The 26,256-nt window shown below is 43.1% G+C and overlaps 1 long non-coding RNA gene across 1 annotated transcript; it reads right to left on the reverse strand.

The window, feature by feature from the left end:
- Positions 1-1,243: 1,243 nt before the first annotated feature.
- LOC119087764 lies at positions 1,244-16,624 on the reverse strand. The gene is made up of 4 exons (XR_005091242.1): positions 16,574-16,624; positions 3,440-3,525; positions 2,451-2,700; positions 1,244-1,399 (listed from the first exon to the last, which is right to left on the reverse strand). It is a non-coding gene; the product is annotated as an uncharacterized LOC119087764 (long non-coding RNA).
- Positions 16,625-26,256: the final 9,632 nt, after the last annotated feature.

The raw sequence follows: 26,256 nt of genomic DNA on the forward strand, positions 1-26,256 counted from the left end.
TGAAAATTTCTAACCTTATGTAATCAAGAGACATCATTGACCTCAAGCCCAGTGGAGGAGAGTCTGTCCCTGGACGTAGCTGGAGTGGCGCAGAGGAGTCAAGGGATGCTGGTGAACAGATCCAGGGTGCTGACAGAGACAAGAAGAACCATGGCTGTGGGATTCCTCCCATCCAGCTCGTTCTTGACAACAGCAACAGAGCTAGGAAAAGTCTGAAAAAATACAGGGGGTCTCAACTATAATAAAATGTAAACTACTCAGTCATGTATCAGTTGTGCTTGGCTCCCACTGGCAGCCAGAGAGCTCTGAGTGTGACTGTCTACTGGTATAATTTGTGACAATGAACCGTGTGTAAAGAATATCTGTCATAAGTTAGTATGGAGAAGAATTGGTACTGCCCAAGAATACTTACCTGTAGTCAGATAACGGGAGAAAGCTGCAGTTTTCCTTTTCTGACACTGAGTACCTGTGGATTTACTTCCAAAGTCAAGATCAGAAGTACCAAGACTCCACTATGCCTGACCTAACTCCCTACTTGACTCAAACTCAGGCTTTCAGTGTTTTTTGCTGAAATCGACAGCAATTGTCTCTGGTCTTCAACTTGCTGATTCAAAATCTGTCTTCCCTATAATTATCCTTCAGAAACACAAATCTTGTCCTGTTGTTCTGGGCGTAAGACTGCATTTCCCAGCAGCAGCAACATCCACACTCTGCAGAATAGCACAGGAAATTGTTTCTGATCTGTGATTTGGCCCCTTTCCCATATAAGATGCTAGGTCCTACATGCTATTGCTTCTGGTCTGCCTCCTTCAGCCCTTGTGGTACCCCATGTGTGGTGTAGCTTCTAATAGCTTCATGCCCTCCCTTGCAAAGGTCTATGCAGCCGTTTCTTACAGAAGTTCCCAGCCAAATGCCTTCTATTGCTCAAGAGTCATGCTGGGTGCAACATCTTCTCTGATGGTCTGTGTGACCTGCAGACCAGACCCTCTTGTTACCATCCGAGCTCCCAAATAGCCATAGCATATATTACTTTGCATTTGATTATTTGCATATATTACTTTGCATTGTAATTATTTATAGACACTTGATTCACATTCTCTCTCTCTCTCTCTCTCTCTCTCTCTCTCTCTCTCTCTCTCTCTCAACACTTTGGGAACAAGAAACTGTCTGAATACTTGATAAAAAGGACAGTCTCCCCAAACATTGCTTTAATATATAGTTGAAGCAAAACTGGGTACACAGTATCAAGAAGAAACGAAGCTGTGCATTTGAATCGAACTTTCAGTTGTGAAGAGAGTGTGAGCATCAAATATTTCCGATATAGCTCTCCTAATCATGGGTGTCAAGGCTCATTAGTTGTTTGGAGTCCCTGAGGGTCTTGACACAGCCAAGTCTTGCTCTACAAGGATCAAGGGAAGTATCAGCAATACTTTCAGTATGGCAAACTCTTCATGCACATGAATAAAGTCATTACTCACAGCTGTGCACCCTTGGGAAGGATGCTAATATTTTGAGCCTCAGTTTCCTCTTCTATAAAATGGGAATAATTGGGGTACCTTTTTCATTGGATTGATAGGATAAAACTACTATATATATTTTGTATTATATATATGATTAACATTTTATAATGCAAGCATATTATAAGTGTTGTGGCCTAATTGTGTCTCACTACAATTTCAAGGCCCTAGTTCTCAGTGTTGACTGAAGTTGGAGATAAGGCCTATTACAAAGTAAGTAAGGTTAAGTCTGGTCCTGATGGTGAGGCCCTGGTCATACTGGATTTGTGCTCTTATAAAGAGAAACACCAGTGAAAGCGTCTTGTCATGTAAACCTGAGGTTCAGTCCCCAGCAGTCACATCAAAAGTGTTGAGTGTGGCTGCACACGCTTGTAATCATAGTGTTTGGGAGGCAGACAGGTGGATGATCCCAGGAGTGTGATTACTGAATGTCCAGATCAGGGAGAGGCCCTGTCTCCAAAATCAAGGTGAAGTTAGGCAGTGGCAGCACATACCTTTAATCCCAGCACTCAGGAGGCAGAGGCAGGCGCATCTCTGTGAGTTTGAGGCCAGCCTGGTCTACAGAGCGAGATCCAGGACATCCAGGGCTACACAGAGAGAGGTGGGGAGGAAGGGAGATAAATCAAGGTGGGTGGCATCTGAAGAAGGGTATCTGAAATTGCCTTCCAGCTTCCACAAACACCTGGGCACACATACATCTGCACCTGCACAAATATGTTTGGGCTTGCACACGCACACAGATGCACACAGATGCACACATACACACACACAGATGCACACAGATGCACACAGATGCACACAGATGCACACACACACACACACACACACACACACACACACACACACACACACACACACCATCAAGATTACTCTCCCTTTGAGCAAGATGGTTTCAGTTGGCCCCCGTTCCTATCTATATGGTAGTTCACTCACCACAGGCAGGTCTTGATTCTGGATACAGGGCTCCTTCTCTCCCCGCCTCCCAAGGTCTGTGCACCTTTTCTGACACAATACTACCTCACTCCTTTTCCTTTTCTTCCTCTCTTCTTTTCTCTTCACTTCTTTGTTTCTCTGTTGCATGTGAGGAGACAGTGAGAAGGCTAACTCCTATAAGCCAGAAAAAATTCCTCACCAGAAATCAAATCAGTAGAGCCTTTGATCACACATTTCTCAGCCTCCAGCACTGTGAGAAAGACATTTCTGTTATTTAGACTGCCCAGTTTACAGTATTTACTTACGGTGGTCTGAGATAATAAACTCGGAGTAAATTTGACCACCATGTTGTTATTGTCATTATTTCACAGCTTTTATTTCCCACCAAAGTGTCTCACACTATTCTACTGGCCTCTGGGTGCTTTTGTTTTTATTGAAAAACTGCTTAAGCAAACAAGTCTATGCAGCATTTTTTTTTTTTTCCTGCTATGGTTTCAAAGCAAAATTTAACATTAGGGCTTCTGATGGTTATAAGGACCATGTGAAGGAAGCCAATGCCGTGCCCACTTTCTGAGGTTTGCTGCCTGTAGCCATGGGTGGGAGGGGGGGGGAGTGATGAAGGCTTTGGGTTTTCTATGCAGAGCAAAATGCCCCAGCTGACAGCAGCCTCTCCTTTCAATTTTGAATAAAATGAGTGGAAGATGGCTGGGAAATTCTGCTCTTTCTGCTTGAGTGAATACCTGTCATGCTTCTTACATCTACCGCAGCAATTAACACACACAAAGCTAGATTTGCTAAGCCTGTGCTCCCCAATGGGGGTGTTAGCTTAAAGCAGCGAATAGCAAAGACCTCTCTGAATGTTTTTAGTAAGCCCCCTTGTCCCTGAGCTCCTGTCCACGCAGTGATGGAGCAACTTCTGCATATGCACGCGGCTCCCCCGACCCCCACTCGTTTGCTTTTTATCTCAACCAGGCTTTCTGGGTACTCACCTGTAGACACAGGCAGACCCTGGTCCCGCCTTGGAAACTGTCCTTCCCACAGACGCGTTGGTGGCCAGGTTAGTAGACAATTGCATCTTGGCAAAAACATAAAGAGGAGCCACCTTAGGATCACTCACCATTCTTCTGCTTTCTGTTTTCTTTTTCCTTACTGAACCCCAAACTGATCTCCAGAATTGAAAACCGTTGAGCAAGATGGTTTCAGTTGGCCCCCGTTCCTATCTATACGGTAGTTCACTCACCACAGGCAGGTCTTGATTCTGGATCCAAGGCTCCTCTCTCTGCCTCCCAAGGTCTGTGCACCTTTTCTGGCACAATACTACCTCACTCCAGTCCTGGAACCCCCTTTCCTGTATGGTAGCTCTTCCTATACATTGTCTTGGGTCAAGTTTTTATTTCAGCATATAATCTATGATCAAATATTATTAGGGATAGAATTGCTAATAAGGTAGCTAATAATACTCCAAAGGGCCAGAGGGTTTTCCAACAGGCACTGGAGAGCCTCGACCTCAGGGGCCATCAAGACTGAGGATTTTAGGGTTCAGTAAGTTACAAACAAGTTGCCCTTGAAGATTCTCTTCAGTGCCCACATTTTGCATTTTGCCTTAATGCACTTGTGACCCACTGTTACCATTATTTCCTACAAGAAAGGGCATCAGAGCATGCCCCTTCATCCATGGATTCTCTTTCTGGGATTTCATTTTCACTAGATTGTGGTGATATTATATTCCCCAATATATTGTGCACTCTAATAAACTTCTCTGGGGTCAGAGAACAGAACAGCCACTAGATAGACATAGAGGCCAGAAACTGGTGGCACACATACCTTTAATCCTAGCATTCTGGAGGCAGAGATCCATCTGGGTCTCTGTGAGTTCAAGCCACATTGGAAACAGCCAGGCATGGTGACACACACCTTTAATCCAAGCACTTGAGATTTCATGTCTTGCTTGGGAAAAACACATGCCTTTAATCCCAGGAAATGATGTCAGGAAGCAGAAAGGTATATAAGGCATGAGGACCAGGAACTTTAGCTTTTTAAGCTTTTAGGCTTTTGAGCAGCAGTTCGGCTGAGATCCATTTGGGTGAGGACTCAGAGGCTTTCAGTTTGAGGAAACAAGATCAGCTGAGGAATTGGCAAGGTGAGGTTGGCTGTGGCTTGTTCTGTTTCTCTGATCTTTCAGAATTTTCCCCAATAGCTAACACTGAGTTTTTTTTTTTTTATTAATAAGACCATTTAGAAATTTGTGTCACACTAAATTATGCCCAGCTTAGAAATATTAGGTGGACAATTTCAGAAATAATTCATAGGTTTTCAAGGATGTTTATTACAGTGCATGTTTATAAATGTTGTATTTTATTATCACTATCTTATTGTGCTTAATTTGTAAATTAAACTTTATTGTAGATGCAGACACAATACATAGAAGGCTTGGTATTCTTTGTAGTTTCCAACACTTACTTAGGTTCTTGTAACGCATCTCCTGCTGATGAGGAACTACTGCCCAGCATGGGGAGGAGGACAGGCATACTCTAAAGAAGCCCTTGCAAACCATTGTGCTTAGTGCTGTAACGGATGATCTACAGGGTCCTTAATTTTCATAGTTGAGTGTATGCCAAGAAACACTCGGTAATGAGCTAGGCTAAGGTGTAAGATAACATTACATCTAATATTTTTTTTTTTCTGGGGAGGATATTTTCCTGGGGAGGATACATTATTTTCTCCAGGTCACCCATCTGGATTGATCTTGGTTATTCTGACCTCCAGGTCACTGTCTATGCACTCCGAGTTTCCAAGAGTAATGGCCCTCTCTGACCCCATCTCTGGTTTCTTCCCTGATTTCTTCGCAGAGTCTGGCCTTCCACTGGACTGTTCTCTCCGTCCTAGTGAAAGAGAGCTGCTCACGTTCTTCATGCCCTGTTGCTGCAGGTCAGAGACAGGAGTAGGAAGTGGAGTGACCACCATTGTTTCCATTCCTTCACTGACCGCTAGGTACCAGGTACTCTACAAGTCATGTTATAAGTGCCAACTTAATTCGCTGATGAGCTTTCGGGGTCTGAAGAGCCTCGATTCTTCAGGAGAGGAAACAGGCACAGAGGCCACTCTCCCCTAGTCATATAGTGGTCAGTTTCAGAGCCCAGATGTTCAACCAGCTGCATTCGAAGCCCCAGATCATTGTAGCCTTTTCTTTCTGGAAGTTGGGGTGGGTAGCCTCGGTTCAAAGTTGAAGCTCCAGGTGTTCAGCTCTGGACAGTTTTAAAAGCAAATCCAGAACCATGGGTGCCTTTCTAAATGTCAACTTCTCTCCTTCTTGTTAATGTGGAGTATCCAACACCCATCCCATAATCTCCCATATGATGCGAAAGGCATCCCAAAGATTCAACAGGATGTAGCTCACCATCAGTTCATCCATACAATGTCCCACATAGATGAAAGAGGTAGCTGAGGGGCCAGAGCTGTGTTTGAAGTTAAAGGTCAGAGTCTCTGAATGCTCCTATGGACGTCAGGCCATCGCTTTAATCTGTGCTTGTGCTCATTCACTAGTATTTGTTATCTAGCCCGGCCAGCCAACGTGGCCTAATCGCTGCAAAATGATTGCTGGCACCAGCTTTAATTCCCAGGTTGTCTTATTATCCAGGGATATTTGTCCTTATTATTGTTATTCTGGGGAGTCAGTGTCAGAAAACAGGGAATAATTTGACCATCCTGACAAGAAAGATTGAAAACGGGGTTGACATAAAAACCACTGGAACATCTTAGTTCAAATTTGTATGGAAATCATTCTATATTGCAATAGAGGCATCATCAGAGTCTTTTCTGGACTCCGAAGTTCAGAGCAAGAACACATTTCTATCTGCTTCCACAAACAGGCATGGTGCATAACCTCTTGAAGGGAAAGGATTGTACCTTATTTATCTTTGCCTCCTGGTACACCTAGTATGTGTCCAATAAATGTTTGCAAAACTGAGACTTTTCTGAGGAAGCACATGGAGTTAATTGAAGAATAATACACACAAACCAGTCAGGAAAGAGATTTAGAAAGTTCATAAGCAAATAATTATGGTTTGGAAAACAAGTTTAGCATCACTTCATGTGTTATTTCCCTAGGCTTGGTTCCAGATGACCAACCAAAAACTGGGTGGCTTGTACCAAAATAAGTATATTCTTGCACAGTGCTGCACTCTCTCTAGAAGCTGTGTGGAGAGCTTCTCTCTGTCTGTTCTGCTTCTGATGGCGGTTGTCATTTCTTGGCTGATGTTCACTTACTGAGATCTTTATCTTCTTCATATAGTTCTTTCTTGGTCCACCACAATGACCCCATCTTGGGTCATACAGCAAAGATCCTTGTAGTAGTTACTTCTCCATTGTTATGGTAAACACTATGAATGAAAGCAACTTATTGAAGGAAGCATTTCTTTGGGCTTACAGTTCCAGAGAGCTAGAGTCCATCATGGCAGGGATGGTGTGGCAGCAGGTGGAAGGAGCCAGAAGCTTGCTAATCACAACTAGTCACATTTCTATTCCCACACAGGGTACGTGTGTGTGTGTGTGTGTGTGTGTGTGTGTGTGTGTGTGTGTGTGTGTGTGTGTGTGTGTGTGTGTGTGTGTGTGTGTGTGTGTGTATGTGTGTGTGTGTGTGTGTGTGTGTGTGTGTGTGTGTGTGTGTATGTGCAAGGAAGTGTGGCAAGGTGACAAACCCTCAAAGCCCACCCCCAGTGACACTTTTCCAGCAAGGTTCTACTTGATAAAGGTTCCATAAGTTCCCACAACAGTACTACTACCAGCTCCATAAGCCTATGAGGGACATTTGTTATATAAACTACCACCATCCTCTTTCCAAGTAAGGTCACAATCAGTTTCTAGAATGTGTACCTACCTTTGGTATCAGGAGGGGGTACCAGTCAAGTGACCAGACCATGATGCCAATTATCAAAGGAGCCCGAGGCTCAGGTTCCAACATTGATTTAGCTAGGCATCCCCAAGGAACAGGAACAAAGTTAATGAGCATTTGTGGTAAAGAGTAGGAATGATATTTTAAAAACTGTAGTTCTTCTTCACTTAAGATATTTTTTCTCAGCATGTGAAAAATATGTGAATGCCTTCCTTCCTATAGATGCAGAGAGAAGGGAAGAGAGATAATACCACAGACAGGAGGAGAAACTCTAACAGAGGAGAAGTGCCATGTCCGTAAAAGGCAGGAAAGAGCTCTCCTCTTTCAGGCCTTGGGGGCTCCTTAAGAGAGTATAGAAGCAAAAGAGTATGAAATATACCTCCTGTCCTCTTGATCATGCCGAACCCCTGGAGGAAAGCGCCATGCTAAGTAGGGGTAGGGAAGGGTGTGTGTCAGCTTCTCGTGGAGACCTGGAAAGAGATCTCTTCATAGGATGCTTCTACAAGCACCTCAGAACAGCTGCAAGGTCAAGTAAAGGAATCAGGCGAGTCAGTGTGGTGCAGTGTGGGAAAGTCCACCAGCCTAGGTTGGCCTGAATCATTTTTACTAATCCCACCTACAAGATCCCCACACGGGAAACAGAGGAGCCCTGCACATGTAATCTAATAATAGATGGCAGGTTCCTTGGCTGGAATATGTAGGAATCCTAGTCAGACTCCAGGGGTGGAGACAGTTCAGACGTAGACACAATCTAGAGAACAGACCACAGATTGATCAGCAGCCAAAGTCAGTACCTGCTGCCATAGACACCGGGAGACTATAGAATACAGGCTATCCATTTCTCAGGAACTAGGGGCTAGGACAATGACAGGAATCTGCTATCCATCCCAGGAACCCTTCATCCCTACCGTTAGAAGGCTGGATAACCCCACACAGAGGCACAGGACAAGAGTAGAAAATCAAAATCTGCCATACCTAAATCATCTGTGGAAATTATTTATTCAGACTAGATGTAACAGTGTAGACTGAATAAGTTGTCCCTCTTCCCACCCTGCCCCGGCTACACAATGAGTTGGAATGCATAGAGATTGCTTCGGCCGTTGAAAACGGAAACACTGTTTTCCTTGTAAGTATGTGAAGGTTGGTTGACATGCAAACACGTATGGTTAAAAGGGGCTGAGGAGATAATTCAACTGGTGAAATACGTGTCTTGCAAGCATGGAGACCTGAGATCCGTCCCTAGTGCCCTTGTTAAAAGCCGGAAACAGTTGTGCGCACTTGTAATCTCAGCACTGGAGAGACAGAGCTAGGCAAGTCCCTGTGGCTCATTGGCTAGTCTAATCTGAGAGATCCGGCTTCTAATGAGAGGAAGAACCTGTCTCAGGAAACAAGGTAATTTCCTGAGAAATTAAACCTAAGGTTGACTTCTGGCCTCCACATATGCACACACATGTGCACATCTATCCACACAAACACACGTACCTCTAAATATATATATGTGCATCCATTCACACACAGACACACACACACATCACGATGGGTTGATTTTTAACTTAAATATTTGAAAAAACACCATTCTTTTGTAGCATTCAGTCTAGACAGTAATAGTCTAACATCACTAGTATAACCTAATCGCTAGCCCTGGGAAGACAGGGCAGTATTTGGCTCTGCAGAGTATCAATTGTCCCAGTTCCAGAAAATATGTCCTTAACCATTGCCAACCTCATGATAGGCTCTGGGACAAGAGGTTAAGGTCTGTGGTTCTGCTCGAAGAAGACAGCCGTCCACAGCCTTTGTGTGCCACATAGCTAACCACACCCCTGGAAGTCCACTCACCCCTCTCTCTCCTTGTTATTTCTTATGTGATTAAATATTTAGCGAAATCTCCTGATGGTGTGTAGAATCTGTCTGAACCTACCATTTACACCTTTGATCACTTCCTTGACAACACTCTGTGGTCTATTTACGTACAGAGAGCCCTGCCTTCATTTATAACAGGCAGAATATTTAGGTCATGCCAAGCATTTTTATTTTTCTTTGTCTGATTACTAAAAAAAGAATTGTACTGAACAGGAAATAGCTAGATAAATAATGCACTGATGCTTCTTGCAAGACATCTATTTTTAAAAGAATCATCCAGGCTTTTGTGGTGTTACATTGTTAACAATAGTGGAAGCTATCCCATTATGAGGTTCAACAATTATTTACATATTAATTTCTCCTCCACATTAGGGGGTGTTACCCTGCTAAGTCCATGGCTAACGTTCTGAATAATTACTCCTTCAATGATGAAGACATTGATGGCCCATCTTAATACAATTAAAATAATTTCCCATTTATCTTTTCCCTACTGCCTGGAAGTCTTGCTCAAGGATGGGAAGAAAATGGACACACAGTAAGGTCACGGAACAGGTGTAGGGAGCCACCTTCTCTGATAAAGAGAAGTTAACTTGATTGTAAAGGCGCTACCATTTTGAAAGCTTCCTCCCACCAGAGTGTCAATCCCTCCACATCTCCAGCCCAGAAGCCTCACAAACAAGAGACACGGATTTTTGCGCAAGCGCGGTTGTAGTCTATCATGGCTGTCTCCGGGTGGGCGGGAGAGATGCTCCTCCACCAACAGCCATTCATCAGCGCTTGCCGAACCGCTCACTTCTGACCCCAGCAGCAATAATGCCACATCAAGTAGGCCAACTACCCAGTTTAGCAGCAGAGCAGAGAGCACAGGCTGGCGCCAAGATTAAGTACGCTGCTGCGGCTCTCCGGTCCCTGGAGCTCAGTGGGCTGATGTTGTATTGATTGAGAAACTTTACCAGTAAGTATCACAAACAACAATAGCCAGGTCAACGACCCGTGATGCCTGAATATGAATTCCCCAGGGGCCTGCACTCTGGGCTAAAGCACGCTATCATGATGTCTGAGCACAGGTTGGATAAGGTTTCCCAGGAAAGAAAGAGTGAGAAGTTACTGTTTCCAGTGACATTTAAGAAAGTCCACATGGGAACAGAGTGAGAGACAATGGTATAATTATCCCCAGCTTCCAACTGCTACAAAAATACCTGTCATCTCTCCTTGTTTATGTGTTCTCTAAGCCTTCTGTTTCTTACTTTTAATGCTTTTGGGGTATCTATGATGCCTAAACCCAATATGCAAATGCAGCTAGTATTCAGAGAAAATTAAAAACTAAATATTACCATATGTCAATAGCTTCCATTTTAATTTGTAAAATTAAAAGAGGACTTCAATTTGATCTTTCACTTGACCGCTTGTTAGATGAGCCCCATAATGGAAGTAGGGTGTGTGTGTGTGTGTGTGTGTGTGTGTGTTTCAAGTGTATTTCTGTACAAAGTGATTTTTTTGAAAACTAATTGTAAATGGTCCTTGTGATTGAGAGTGCTTGAGTCAAGGTATATAAACAGTCAAAATACAAAACACAGAGGCTGGCTACAAAGTGAGTTCCAGGAAAGGTACACAGAGAAACCCTGTCTCAAAAAACAAAAACAAAAACAAAAACAAAAACAAACAACCCCCCCCAAAAAAAACCCAAACAAAACACAGATGTAAAATGTAGATTCTTGGGGGAAATAGTGTAGCAGTGCCCCAGTCCTGATATATGAATGCACACACACACACACACACACACACACACACACACACACACACACGTCTGGCATGACCACTGTAAGAGTTATATCTCATGAATACAGGACAGGATGCATCTCTACTCAAAATCGGATTTTCTTGGGAAGAAAGAAGAGACTATTTTTCTTCCAGAATTTGGACTGGCACTTCTCTGGCCTATTTTCTCACCAACCCCAACACAGAGCCGTTCATTTCCTGCTGTGAACTTTTTCATACATACTTCTAGCATCATGCTCCTGGTAGTTATGTATATGGTAAATCTCTGTCATTGTAGAACTCAAACTCCTCAAGAAAAAATGATTCCTATTGTTCCCTTCCACCTTCCTTTCACTTCCCAGGGTTCACTGCAGCACCCTGTGCAGAGCAGATAGGTATCCATGAAGTCTGTTTTGAGCCAGGTGTGGTGGCATATACTTGTAATCCCAGCACTAGAGAGGCCGACACAGGAGTTTCAGGCCAGTATGCTCCACATAATGAGCCTGTGAGCCTAGACTGTCTCAAACAAAATAAAATGGACCCATTTTATACTCAATCACTGAACTAGACATGATAAATATATTCTTGTCCATCTAGAACCCAAGTGATAATTCCCTGGAACTACAGGACTTCACATTTCTGGCTACGGCCACATGCCTGTCTGAAGATTGGCTTCTTCCTTTGGGCATCTTGAGAGGTAGCTACCTGGAAAGCTCCAGTTATCATGACTTTCTTTTCCTTCCTTCCTTCCTTCCTTCCTTCCTTCCTTCCTTCCTTCCTTCCTTCCTTCCTTCCTTCCTCCCTCCCTCCCTCCCTCCCTCCCTCCCTCCCTCCTCCTCTCCTCCCTTCCTTTCTCTCTCTCTTTCTTTTTTTTTGTGATTTTTCGAGACAGCGTTTCTCTGTGTAGCTTTACACCTTTCCTGGAACTCACTCTGGCCTCAAACTCACAGAGATCTGCCTGCCTCTGCCTCCCGAGTGCAGGGATTAAAGGCGTGCGCCACCATTGCCCGGCTCTATCACTTTCTAATGCTTCCAGCCCTTTCCCTTTGGTTCTTCAAGCATGAGTTGAAAATCTGATGCAGGGCATAGGATCTAGAAGAGGAATGGTGAGTGAGTGAGTAAGGTTTAGCAGATACTGGAATTTGGGGTGGTGGAGCCAAGTTTCACTGTCAAGTCCAGGCTGGTCTCAACTGCTGATCATATGTACTACATACCTGGCTCAGAATATTTTAGAAGCAAAGACGATATCATAAGAAGTTAAAGAACAACAGAAGGAGCTTTGCTTCTCAAGTTGCTTTTGGCATGCCCTTTTGGTGTTGTGGTATTTCTCCATGAGTACCTTGACAATATTATTCTATATTCTACTATACAATAGTAGAAGTTGCTTGTTGGGTGGCTAGCAACCTTTCCCCTCTCAGTACTGTGGCCACTGTGTGTCTCCAGTTAGTATCAATGAGTAACATAAATCCCATTTGGGGGTAATAGTAACAGACAAATCTCAAAAGATTCCAAGTCTGGGAGATAATCTTCATCATTGCTTCAATTCAGTTCCATAGTACTGGAGTAGAGACAGTTGGCTCCTCCGTAGGCATACCAGGTCTTGAAGGGTAGAATTCCCTTGACATTTAGCTAAGTACACACAAGCCTACCCAGGAACCATGTGCCTCATAGTCACTTGCTGCTAACTATGGCAGTGTGACTGTGTGCTAGTCAGCACAACATGAGTAGAGTGACATTGAGTCTTTCTAAGGTGATTGACATTTTCTTTCCCTTTCTCCATTTCTTGGGTAGGAGATGGGTTAGATGGCAATGATTTGATCTTGTAGATCAGAGCAACCCTTTGCAATGAGGGATCCACTAATTTGATCCATGGATCAAATTCAGCCCATCCCCTGATTTTCATATGGCCTATTGGGCTAAGTTTTAAAATATTTAAATATTTAAACCTAAAGAGAATACTCTGTGACCCGTGAAAATGATGTGTATTTCAAACTCCAGTGTTAATAAAGTTTTACTGGAAACATAGCAATATGCACTCATTTTTGCAGTGCTTATGGCTACTTTTATGTTCCAGCTGTAGAGCTGAATAATTAAAACAAAAATCATATGATTCATAAAGACCTAAGATATGTCTGTCTGGACTTTTAGAGAAAAAGAATTTATGACCCTGATCTAGAGAACATTGTAGCAGCAAGATGAGTGCTTCCTGGGCACCCACTTCATGAAACACAGCTACTTGACCTCCTGATGTGCTGTGTTTGAATGTGTGTGGCTCTGCCTCCTGACCTAAGGTTTTATTTAATTAACACAAACTCGAGGTTCACAGTGTGATCAAATATCCTGCACTATATACATTTATGTATATCAAGACACAAATCATTTGTGTCTACTCAAATGCATTTCCTTTCATCATTTTGATCCAGTTACTTTTGACTGCCGTGATGGTAAAATAGGCATACTGGAATGCTGCATTCTTCTCCCTTGCTCATGCAGCCACCTCTCACTTCCAAGCCTCCTCCCTACTTAATGACATTGGAAAGGAGTTTTGTAGCAATTCCTTGGTGTTTTTTATGAACCATCACCTCAAAATATATAAGAAAAATATGGGTTTGTTTACTGACTTTTTTCTAAGTTTTTTTTCCCATATGCAATGATGCCAAGAATTTCATTTATTTATTTGTAAATATAAGATTGTACGTGATTTTTTAATTTTTACTCGGTGGAGATTAAACCTCCCAGAAGTTCTATTAATTGTTTCTCCTATTCTAGAAACTGGAGCTGAGTATACTAATGCAAAAATCAAGCTAGTGTATTCTACATGGAAAAAAAGAAGAAGAAGAAGAAGAAGAAGGAGGAGGAGGAGGAGGAGGAGGAGGAGAAGAAGAAGAAGAAGACCAGGCTTAAGTTAAGGTTTCTCTTATTTTTTCTGCAATGCACTTGGCTTCTTAATAACATAGGAAGCTGGAAGTACAAGGATGTAGTTGGTAGCCCTTCAAGATTTCAAAGAACACGTGTTGCTAATGGCTTTTCTACTCATCTGCCTTCACTCACATGCATACCTGTGGATAGAGCACATATTGAAGCTGAGTACCCAACACCACAGCCAATTTATAGCAAGTGATAAGGGCATGGTCTTACAGCTAGAAGCAGTTTGTTTTTCAGTGCCAAGGGGAAAGTGTTTAGTAGGTATTTTATAGGCTATACATCTTATACACCACAAGACATCTGTAGTTGCTCAAACTAAAAGTCCTCTACTTGAGATGAGCCAACACCCCGAGTTCTGCGAGTGTGTGTATATATGTGTGCATGTGCATGGCGGTGTGCACTAGAGTCTCTGAACAGCTTTCTTTGATTGTTTTATAGGGAAACAGTTTGGCCGATTGGCTCTGCTCCCTTCCCAGTGAGACATCCAGGTGAGCACCAGATGAAGTGGGCTGGGCGCTGAGTTCCAGGCTCACACACACTCCTCCAGACGGTCTGAATTTGTCCGGGACCCCACCCATCTGGCCCTCAGGTTCCTTCTGCTTCAAGCTGAACGGGAGTGTTTGGCCATGGGAATGAAGGCGAGCACGTCTTCTAACGCCTTGATGGCACTGGGGGGTCAAAGGTGACCTGACCACTCCCTCTCCAAAGGACAGATGTAACAAGAGAAGCTCTTTGCCCCTGGCTTGACAATATCACTCTCCACATATTTCACAGTTAGTGCTTAAGCGGAGAAGATGAGCCGTCTACAAAAGGTCTTGGTGAAGTCAGGGTTAGGAAAGTAAGTTAGGCCCATCATTCTCTGCCTTCTGTGTGTGCGGAGGACACTGTGTCCACAGATGAGGTGAGCAGGACCTTGGCTGTGGCAAGCCATTGTGTCACCATCGCCAGCAGGCTTTAGGGACTGCCACAGACCCAGAGAGGAATGTGCCGGTTCTCTCCCTAACCCACTTAGTGAGCAACCGCATTGTAAAGCGGTCAACAGTTTCTGCATTAATAAACTAAAAATGAAGTTTCCTGGGTGTATATGGTCGATCACAGTCACTCCGCATTAATATTTCCTAATCGTAGTGACCTCAGCCTGCCAGAACGCACAGGCCCCTAAGCCTCACTGTGATGTTTTCTCATTAGCTCCGCAGCTCCGCCACACCAGTGGCGGCAACCACACACCGCCCCAGGCACCACTGGAATTAATTACCTAGAAGAAACACTGCTGTTTCAAATTGTCATCTTGAATTTATCACTTGCCACTTAATGTAACTCATCTGACCTAATACCTTCACCGAGTCACCAGGGGCCCTGGCACAGGTTTCACCAGGGTAATAGCAGGGGTTCTGTGGGCCTAATGTGGCCAAGTAGCCAAATCCACAGCTGCTGGCGGCCTGGTTAAAATCCTACCCTGGAGGGAAAGCATGCTAACAACGGCCCCTAGCAAATTGCAGATTACCCAGGTGTCATGTTCTATCTGAACGAAGCGGGGAGTGATTCAAAGGTGGGTCCAATCCGTCTCGTTTCTGTTGCTTGAGGAAGATAATCTTTCATTTCCTTGGGTGGGACAGACAGACCTCACCTTTTGCTTTGTCCAGGCTATGGTTTTGAACACAGTGAGACTGGTTATTCACATATGGAAGGAAAAGTGCTTCTAGAGGGGTCTGCAGTGTTAGGTCTGGGGCTTTTCTTCACTTATATATTCTGAAGGGGTTGCCCATTAAATCATCTACCTAAAGAAATGTGTTTTCGCCATGTGTTATGTTTCCCCAGGAATCAGAAGAGGATTGCAGCCCAAGCAGAACTCAGTGCTGTCCTTTATCAGGGTTCCATAGTGCTGTGTGCTTGTGAGAATAATTGAACAGCTACTAAAAAATGAGCATTCTATAGTAGAATTGACAATTTGGTTACTTTCACCAAGTCAGAGAAATGACTTAATATGAAACATTGGCTTTGCTCTAATTCTGAACACTGGTTCTCTCAATCCAATGGTGCATTTGTGAAACTATACATTTGAAAACTGCTACACTTGTAGCATTGTGTCATTACTTCTATTTAAAAGTTAGTCTCTCACTTCTGTTACAACTTTTATTTTAAAATAAGGCATATATGTATTGTAATCGCTTAGCTTCTAGAAGCTTACATGCTTAGTAGTGTAATGCCACAATATAATAACAGAGCATGGGTATCCTACTGATGAAATAATTGGCAAGATGGATTCACTTGAATAATTTCACAGACAAAAGCGCTTTCTTTGGTTACCATGCTCTTCACTATGCGTAGTAAACTTTGGAAGATGTATAATGCAATATAAACATTAATAGTTACACAATCGTGTTGTTTTAGAAAGACTATTTATAGCGAAAATACAAAATGCTTCCCCAAAGTATACTTAAGACCTAAGCCACCATAATCTTCCTGGCCATACAGCAGGAAATCTAATACACCAGCTCAATAAACCTGTAGGAAACAAAGGTTTTGTGTAGCATTAAGTGTCACAATATTAAAATGCCCGTATTACTTTCAATTGCTCTTATAAGCTTCTTTTTAACAACCCAGAAAGTTGAGAGTCGTTATGAGTAGACTAGTGTGCTGTGTAGTAGAGGGAAGGACAGGCGAGGTAAAAACCCGTCCCTGGGCTTACCGCTGTTCAGGTGCTGTTCAGGTGCTTTTGCATAAAGGGTGTTCCCTTTAGCCCCTCCCCCTTTCCGTCTTCTAGTGTTGCCTGGGGCACGTTCTGCCAAGGTGACGCAACATTGAAAAGAGCGTCGGAAGGCTGGGCTGCAGTGCGCCGTCAGCTGCACAGCCCACCACTTTGCAGGCCGGATCTCTTCCATGTGACGGCGATGCTGTGTGTTGATCATCGGCTCCGGCTCTTTCCACACACCGAATTCTTCATCCCAGAATGTTCCTTCCAATTGGTGTTAGAGTGGCCACGCCCCCAGACATGCGAGTCCCTCTCAAATACCGGAGTCGATTTTGTGAGTTTTACAGAGTAGCTAACACTCTGAGGTTGGCTTACTAATTCCTAACGACAATGAACAAGTGGTCCTTGGCTAAGCCAGGTCTCATAGCGTCTCAGAAAGTTTCAACCTAATGGCCACGAAGTACAGGGCCTTCCATTTCTTTTACAACTGCTGGTGAACTCCCCAGACTTTCTCAAACACGGACGCATTAACTGAATCTCTTTGATGGAATATTAATGGTACAGAAGTACATTCTGGAGACTTAAGAAATACTAGGTGTTGATAAAAACAATAGCATCTTGGAACACAAGCTCTCCCCTTCTTGTTGCTCAGGCACAGTCACCGGAGTTAGTGGCATCAAAACTACTGGGCGGCCATTTGCACTCAAGAATGTGAAGGGCGCTGAAGCATTTTCAACAACCAGCAGCTTCCGAGGCTCGGTGAATTCCCAGATTACAGGTGCTTCGAAATGCTCACACATAAGGAACCATAACATGATGCACTTATAAAGGACTGGGCAGTTCTTTTCAGCGCATGCCTTTAATCTCTGCACTCGGGAGGCAGAGCCAGGCGGATCTCTGTGAGTTCGAGGCCAGCCTGGGCTACCAAGTGAGCTCCAGGAAAGGCACAAAGCTACACAGAGAAACCCTGTCTGGAAAAACTAAAAAAAAAAAAAAAAAGAAAAAGAAAAAGAAAGAAAGAAAGAAAGAAAGAAAGAAAGAAAGAAAGAAAGAAAGAAAGAAAGAAAGAAAGAAAAGAAAAGAAAGAAAGCCTTCCCCTTGATTGGCAGAGATCTGAAGACAGCTGTCACCCTGGAGCACATCTGTAGCCTGCAGTGAGTCCTGGTGAGCTAGATTCTCTCTCTCTCTCTCTCTCTCTCTCTCTCTCTCTCTCTCTCTCTCTCTCTCTCTCTCTCTCTCCCTCCCTCCCTCCCTCCTTTTCTCCTCCAGCCCCTTTGCTTTGTCTTGTTTGTTTTTGTTTTTCTGTTTTGAGACAGGCCTTACAATGCAGCCCCCAGACTGACCTGAAACTGTGCAGCCTCCTCCGCATCTCTGTGCTGAGACTGTAGGCCTATGCTCCCAAACCCAGCTCACGAACTGGATTTCCTTTCCTCTACCTTCCTAGAATATCCAAACTATTAACACTCAGGGGCCCACACCTTCTTCAAGAAGGCCTCAAGGCAGAAATGCTTAAAAAGCTTTTGCTGATCTTTTGATATTTTGAAATGACTTAAAAAATAATATATATTTAAAATCCTGACTGTTAGCACTAAAAATATCCCAAATGCATGCTGGGAATCCATGGCATTTAATGCCACTGCCTTGTGAAAAATCCAAATCCTAAATGGTTTGTCATAATGTTGTTGGCAAATGTGGTTTTATACTTTGAAATTCCTTCGAGTTGCTGGGAAGGGTCGGGGGAGATAAAGAAAACATATAGATCTGCCTCTGTAGATGGAACGACACTGTAAAATCCAGTTACCTGACTGTAAAGTGGGGGGAGCTCTTTGTGGCTGAATTGCTATGGAGAGAGACTCATAACAAAGGAGAACGTGTATCATCTGCAGTTGAGTGTTTTCAATTACATTTATCATCCTCAGGGATTCTCTCACTGCAGCATACATAGAGGGATGCAAGATTGTTTTGCCTTCTATCTGGAAGCAATGAGCACGTAGCATTTACTTTGCAAATCGAGACTTTGTTGCATTTTACCCGTCTACTAAAATAAGGCACATCTATTCATAATCACCAGAGTGATTATTTTTTCTACCAAGGCATTCCCTTTCAGCTTAATATCCACCTTCATCATAATTAACTGTAGTAAGCACAGAGCCCATGGACTGTGTATTCCAAGGTAACTGGTCATATTGAAATTCAATATCAAATATATTCACTTGCCTTCTGGTCTAGAAATATGATTAGAGAAGACATATATTTTCTCATTTTTTATAAAACCAATTGTAAGGAAAAAAATTATACTCCATAGGTTAAGGACCAAGGACAAAGAAGGTATACCATCTAATAAAAACAACTGTGGCCCCAGTGTAAATGACTGTACCGTGAATAATGGCCTCAGCAAAACTTGCTAGGACAGGAGGCAGGCACCAAAGCACACAAGCTCAGGACAGACACAGGCAGAGTTGCCCTGCTGAGCAAGGGCTGGGTGGCTGCACCCTGAACACATCTTAGCCTCAGTCCCTCTCCAAGCCCACCTCCGCTGCTGCTGCTGCTGCCTGAGTCATTCCCAGCACCCTGTTTGGTGACAGGGAAAGGGGCATGTCTTGCAGACTGTTTTTTATCAACACCTGGGAAAGTCTCCACCTCAGAGCCAGTTCCTAGCGCTCATTACCGTGAGGCTGGGCTCAGCTCAGCAGCCATTGTCATGCAAGCGCGGTTGTAAGTAATAATGTGGCCTTTAATGACGGAATGATGGACCTGCCAAACACTTGCTCCTGCCATAGACTGCTTGCGTTCCCCTGCTGGAGAGCACGGAGATACCCATCTGGGAGTTATTAACATATCCTCGTCAATTCAGAACCGACTTTAACATAATCCATATTTGTTGGAGAAAGTCCAACATCAGCTCGAGAACAGCAGTCACGTGCCTCAGTGACACATTTCAAACAGCACACACCGAGCATGCTTGGGCAGCTAAGCAATTCAGAAATGCAAATAGCTGAAGCACTCTTCTGCCTAGATAAAAAGGACAAATCCCTTTTGGCAACAGACTGGATGTCCTCTTAATATCGCAGGAAAACAACCAAACCAGGAAAGGAACAAATCTTAGAGACTTCGATTTAGGTTCGGTGGATCACCAGAAAAAAAGATCTCTCCCCCCCACACACACACTTTTTTTTTTTTTTTTTTTTTTTTTTTTTTGGTTAATTCCATTAGTGTTGGTGAAATCAATCTCAAATTCAACCTTGGCTTCCTGGTTGTCAGGAGAGCTGTTTGCCCGGGATGCAGGGATATGGATGCTCTTCCTCCACTAGTCATGCTGCCCATGGGTCGCGGGCTTGTTGGCATATGTCGAAGCACACACCTCTCCCTTTCAAACACAGCAGAGCTCTCAGCCCCACGGTGACATCACTCTTGTCCTTGCTGTGAGTGGATTGGCTGATAGATGCATTCCTGGAAGAAGCAAGGCTGAGTATGACCCCAAACACGAGAGTCCTCACAGAAGTAATTTATATATTTTTTTTTAAAAAAAATCATGTCACATTTCTACAAGCTATTTGCAGATGCCCCCCCCCCCCAGTGCTGCTTCAATGGCTTTAGCAGGAAATACAGTTCATTGGCTAGACTCTGTTGGTTGATAAGTAGGTTTGGTATTTTCTATTGGCGACACAAATTGAAGAATTACAAAAGCTTTGTAATAACTCCACTGTATTCTGTTGATACTCATTTTGGTGAGGCTGGTAATGAAACCTTAATTTATGTGATTACATGAAAACAACATATAGATTCTTCCTCTGAATACTAAAGTAGCCCCCAGGGCTGGGTCACTAGACTGCAGTATGAGGCCTCTGTTTATGTTTTGGTGTGTGATAAATATATTGTGGTCATGGGAAACAGTATTTTTCTTCTTAAAGGATACACAGAAGTATCTAGGGATGATGGCTTATAATATCTACAACTTTCTCCTTAACTCAGCAAGGAAAAATAATGAGTATATATTGAAAAGATATCAAATTCAGTAGCACACTGTTCATAGTTGACTTGCAAAGGTGAAATCTATATTTCTTTCTTATACCATTTTGGCAACTTCTCAGCAGAACTGAAATTTTTCAGAATAAAACTTAGGAAATAAATTAGACTCCATAGATAATAATGTAGAATTGAAAAAAAATTCACTGCCTGGAAGCTTTCTTTTGTTTATCATTCTTTGGTTAATAAGGACACATGCTCCATTTTGAATAAGAGAAACGATTGAAAGGAGATAACAAAAATTTTAAATGGCCATACTGGAGGGAAATAACCATCCAGAGGGGCCGATGCGGGAGAAACAAAGAGAACAGGAAGGCTGCAATAGAGGAGGAGAAAAGGAAATGGCCAAGTGGAGGAGACAGTCACACACCTCAGGACAGCCAGAGACAGAGCATCCCTGGGAACAGCAAGGGCCATGCGTAAAGGTAGGGGAGATGACGGATAGGTACCTTGTAGGGGAGGGCGATGGGAGCTGTCACTTTCTTCCACAGCAGAAGCATTGTAGAAATGGCGGAATGCAGTTTCTTTAGTAGAGGATGGAGACACTTGGTTGGGTCATAGGACACAGTACTGTGCTCTACAGGAATGCCACCCACAACCAGTTCAGGGTCAGGAAAAGGATGAATCAGATTCTATTTGGATGTGATTGGCCAGTGGTTTGTAGAGTTGAGGTAGTAGTGGTGGTGGGGTTGTTTTTAGCTTTTGAAATGCTTCTACCTTTGTGGCTTTGTAAATGTCTTAACTATGAGTATAAAAATTATAAAAGAGAAAACTATTTACCTTTGTGAAAATCTGTAAACAGTATTTAATTGATCCTGTGACATGCAAGGAATGATGTCAGTTGAAGAGGCCACCACAGTTACACAGCCTTGGCTCCCAGCCGAGGGTGTACTAATGAGTCACTACACCCATCCAGAACATATCTAGAAACCTGGGGATGGAAAGGGGCAGGAGCAGAGGAGGAACATCTGGAGCAAACGGCCAGATGTAGGTAGCTCCACTCCACATCTTGGTTTCACCAGCTTGGTAGGTCACACCAGTAAGCCACTCCAGTGACAGAGGCCTTGGGGATCTCTCAACTTTGAATTCTGTGAGGCAATTTCTCAGTGTTGGAGCTCAGAAATTTCCATGAATGGATTCCCGACACAGCCAAGTCAGAGTACGTTTCTTGTCTCAAAATAGATGGATGTGGGAAGTAGTTTAAGGATTGCTGCTTGCCTTTGTTTAGTCTTAATCCTCTCCACAGGTATGAAATAGTTTAGAGATGTTTTGTTTGTTTGCTGGGAAAGAAAGAACCTCAAATAGTCTTTTGCACTTTACCGGAAAGGCCAGGGATTCACTGTTAAAGGGAAGACACAGGGCGTCTCTGTCTCCTCATCAACCTTGTAAGGGTTGTGACGTCTTCTGGGTTTTTTTCCTCCCTTCATTACGGCCCTTGGTATCCATCTAAATCTGATTATGTTTATAGAGAACGTTGGGGGATATGACTTGTTCTGGACCCTGCGACTGTCCTGATGTGACCCTGGGCTTGTACGTTTGAGTTGTCTGCCCACTGGACAGATCTAGAGCCATGCTCTCTCCGTAGCTCTCTCCTATAGAGCTCAGGACATTTGGCTTCTTTGATGTGGTGGTGTTTCACATGGTGAATTCAGTACGAAGGAGACAGTAGGGTTTCCATGTGGGCTCTGAGGAAAATGCCGAATGACTAATAGGAAAGCTTAGCCTGAGAACTGACCATAGCACACTAAAAGTTACGTCCTAGGGAAATCATGTTTGTTCTTTTAAATATGGCAACTATTCAACCTAAGACAGCAAATGAGGGGCCTGCTCCCTCACACAAGGGGAGCTTTGCTCAGTTCACACTGTGAGGTAAATGCGTGTAGAGTACTGCCGCTGATTCAAGCTAAAGAGCTGCCTCATTAGGGTGATTTGGCATTTTATCTGAGACCTGAAGTTCTCAGAAAAGCACAGCACAGGGGGAAATGCAGTCAGTTGCCTGGAATAAGGAGGTATCGCCTCTTGACCACATGCCCTGGTTTGGGCTGTTTTCATTTACCATCCCATGGAAGGCATATTCCAACAAACATCTAAGGGGGGAGCCAAGCATATTCACACTTTTAGGTTTTCAATGTTGAGATAAAGCTATGTGTGAAAAGCACCCCAAACATGTCTTCATTCTAATGTATATAATCATCTGAACTGGAGTCATGAAATGCTGAGACCCGAGGATGAAGGAGAAAGCAGGTATGGGCAAGGATAGCTATGAATCATCCCAACACAAAAATCCCAAGATCTCTTAAAACACTGACATTTCTTCATGATGTATTCTTTTTAACCATGAATTTTGGAGCTGTGATGTCATGTTGCAATGTCAACATGCCTGCAACCTTGGACATGCCTGCCAGAGTATGGAATTCTTTCAATAGTCAGAGCAATCCAAATAATGGTCTTGTGGGGAGCAGAAAAGCAACACCAGAGAGCTCCTGTGAGGATGTGTCTTTTGCTTATTGAGGGCCCTGCAGAGCCATGTGCTGATGATGTTTGGTACCAGCCTCAGGACTCCCTCTCAGGAAAATGTGAGAAGTATTAAGCTGAGCCGCATTTGAGTAGTTAGTCCAGTTAGCTGTGTGCGGAATGCTTGAATTCAACTGTCACGCGAGGTGTTAGTATTTGGGGGATATCGTATACAGACCGTCTAAAACAGGCAGTCTACTTTGGCGATGTAGATATGCTGTTCTGGTGTCTTGCTTGTATTCTAATTGCATAGGGCATCCTAAGATCAAATAAATGAAAAATAGAGTTTTAATATGTTGCTCTACTATATAGTTTCCATGATATGGAAACATCTGTTTTATCACTTATTTCTTCTGATTTCATTTGTGTAACATACAGTTTCTGTAGCTGTGGTTTATTCCCTTAGAGCTAAAGTCACATGGAATAGCAGGAAGATGCCACTTCTAGACCTCAAGGATGACCCAGTAAATATCAATAAACAAGTCAATAAATATGATCATCATATCATCGTATCAACAGAACAAAACACAAAAAGCACATGACCATCTCAATAGAGGCAGGGCAATATTTGATGAAATGCAACATCATTTCATGATTTTAAAAAATCTCTTAGTAAGTTAGGTATACATGAAGTGCATAACACTACTTGTCTTAATTAGGGTTTTAGTTGAGGGGCATCTAGGTTGTTTCCAGGTTCTGGCTATTACAAATAATGCTGCTATGAACATAGTTGAGCATGTGTCCTTGTGTTATGATTGAGCGTTCCTTGGGTATATGCCCAAGAGTGGTATAGCTGGGTCTTGAGGGATATTGATTCCCAATTTTCTGAGAAACCACCATACTGATTTTCAAAGTGGCTGTACAAGTTTGCATTCCCACCAACAATGTAGGAGTGTTCCCCTTGCTCCACATCTTCTCCAACATAAGCTGTCGTCAGTGTTTTTGATCTTAGCCATTCTGACAGCTGTAAGATGGTATCTCAGAGTCATTCCTTAAATGTCTTTCAGTCATTTGAGATTCTTCTGTTGAAAATTCTCTGTTTAGCACTATAGCACATTTTTTAATTGGACTGTTAGGTATTTTGGTGTCTAGTTTTTTAGTTGTTTATATACTCTGGAGATCAGCCCTCTGTCAGATGTGGGGTTGGTGAAGATCTTTTCCCATTCTGTAGGCTGTCATTTTGTCTTATTGACCATGTCTTTTGCCCCACAAAAGCTTTCACTTTTAAGAGGTCCCATTTATTAATTGTTGTTCTCAGTGTCTGTGCTACTGGTGTTATATTTAGGAACTGATCTCCTGTGCCAATGAATTCAAGACTATTCCTACTTTCTCTTCTATCATGTTCAGAGTAACTGGATTTATGTTGAGGTCTTTGATACACAGTCGGTGGTGGTGGTGGCACACACCTGTAGGATTTGCTGAAGGAGGCGGAGGCAGGAGGGTCATGAGTTCGAGGCCAGCCTGGGTTGTTTGTAGCACCGGCTTTAAGCAAGTAGCTCACAGTTAGTCCGGCCTGAGGCCAAGTCGACCTGGGCCCGGGCTAGGGAGCTGGCTGCCTGGGCTAGGGAGCCAGCAGCCCTTGCGGGAAACTGCACCTGCTGCCAAGCCAAGCAGCTTTTAATGGATTCTTGTCATGTTGGGCGCCAGATGTAGATGTAACTAACCGTCTTATTAAATAAGAAACACAGAACCAATGTAAAAGAGAAAGCTAAGAGGTCAGAGTTCAGAGCTAAAATATTACCCTTCCTCCTGTGGTGCTCCTAGCTCTCTGAAAGAGAGCTATTTCCTGTGTGTATGTCTTTACCTAGTCTTTCTGTTCTGCCTTCTCATTGGTTGTAAACACAAACATATGACTGCCTTATCACTGCCTGTAAGTACAGCCCTCCAGGTCTTAAAGGCGTATGTCTCCAATGCTGGCTGTATCCCTGAACACAGAGATCTATGGGATTAAAGGCGTGTGCCACCACCGCCACGCTCTTGCTATGGCTCTAATAGCTCTGACCCCCGGGCAACTTTATTTATTAACATACAATCAAAATCACATTTCAGTACAAATAGAATACCACCACATTCTTAAGTTTTGTGCACAGTGAAAGATATGGATCTATTTGCAATCTTCTACATGTTGACATCCAGTTATGCCAGCACCATTTGTTGAAGATGCTTTATTTTTTTCAGATGTACAGTTTTGGCTTCTTTGTCAAAAATTAAGTGTTCATACATGTGCGGATTAATATCAGGGTTTTCAATTCAATTCTATTGGTCCACATGTCGGTTTTTATACCAGTACCAAGCTGTTTTTATTACTGTAGCTCTATAGTAGAACTTGAAGTCAGGGATCATGATGCCTCCAGAGATTGTTTTATTGTATAGGATTCTTTTGGCTATCCTGGGTTTTTTGTTTTTCCATATGAAATTGAGTTTTTTTTTCTTTCCAGGTCTGTGAAGAATTATGTTGGGATTTTGATGGGTATTGCATTGAATCTGTAGATTGCTTTTGTTAAGATTGCCATTTTTACTATGTTAATCCTACCTATCCATGAGCATGGGAGATCTTTCCATTTTTTGACATCTTCTTCAGTTTCTTTCTTCAGGTACTTAAAGTTCTTGTCATACAGGTCCTTCACTTGCTTAGTTAGAGTTAGCCCAAGGTATTTTATATTATTTGTGGCTATTGTAAAGGATGATGTTTCTCTGATTTCTTTCTCAGCCCATTTGCCATTTGTATATAGAAGGGCTACTGATTTTTTTGAGTTAATCTTGTATCCTGCCACATTACTGAAGGTGTTTATTAGCTGTATGAGTTCCTTGGTCGAATTTGTGGGGTCAGTTATGTACTATCGTATCATCTACAAATAGAAATTGTGGTACATATACACTCAGCAGAGAAAAACAGTGACGTCATGAGGTTCGCAGGCAAATGGTTGGAACTAGAAAATATCATCCTGAGTGAGGTAACCAAGACTCAGAAAGACAAACATGATATATACTCACTCATAAGTGGATACTAGATGTAAAGCAAAGGATAACCAGACTACAACCCATAGCTCCAGGGAAGCTAGCTAGTAAGGAGGACCCTAGGAAAGACACAGGGATGGCCCAGCAACTGAGAAATGGATGAGATCTATATGAGCAAACTA

This window comes from Peromyscus leucopus, chromosome 4, assembly GCF_004664715.2.
Source record: "Peromyscus leucopus breed LL Stock chromosome 4, UCI_PerLeu_2.1, whole genome shotgun sequence".
In the NCBI taxonomy this organism is placed as follows: Eukaryota; Metazoa; Chordata; class Mammalia; order Rodentia; family Cricetidae; genus Peromyscus; species Peromyscus leucopus.